The sequence below is a fragment of the Malurus melanocephalus genome, unplaced genomic scaffold (assembly GCF_030028575.1).
Source record: "Malurus melanocephalus ecotype Western Australia unplaced genomic scaffold, MMel_1.1 scaffold_435, whole genome shotgun sequence".
Classification (NCBI taxonomy): Eukaryota; Metazoa; Chordata; class Aves; order Passeriformes; family Maluridae; genus Malurus; species Malurus melanocephalus.
In genome coordinates this window covers 155,128-155,778 of record NW_026623667.1, presented here as the reverse complement: position 1 = coordinate 155,778, position 651 = coordinate 155,128, and positions in this window count along the sequence as shown.

The following is a 651-nucleotide window of genomic DNA, read 5'->3' as shown; positions in this document are numbered from 1 at the left end:
AAAACAGCCTCACCCTACTCGGGGGCAGGGTGGTAAGAGGCTGGGAAGGGCACCTGAGGGCGGGTGGGGCTGGGATCACCACCCCTGTAYTCAGAAGAGGTGAGGCAGCCTGAGTACTACATTCCATTTTGGGCCCCTCACTTCAAAAAGGACATTGAAGACCTGGARTRTGTCCAGCAAAGAGCARCAAGGCTTGTGTGAGTTTTAGAAAGGACAGAATTATAGACTAGTTGGGGTTGGAAAGGACCTTTAAAGGCCACCTTGTCCAATCCAACTGCCTGAAATGAGAAGGGACATCTTTAACCAGACCAGAGCTCAGAGCCCTGTCCAACCKGGCCTTGAATSTTTCCAGCAATGGAGCATCCTGTGCCAGTGCTGATGATTCTGTGACAGGGCTGCCCTGTGGACAGGGAAAGCCTGCTCCCTCAGTGACCCCCACTTGCCATTGATCCCTGCTYCTCCACTGATGCTCATTCCCCAGTGACCCGCGTTCCTCATCGATCCCCGCTCCCATTGACGCCTGTTCCTCACTGATCCCTGCTCTCCAGTGACTCCGCAGCGAACCCCTCTCTGCCACTGTCCTCGTTCCCCACTGACTGCCACTCCTGTTAATCCTTGCTCCCCACTGATCCCCGTACCCCACTGACCCCC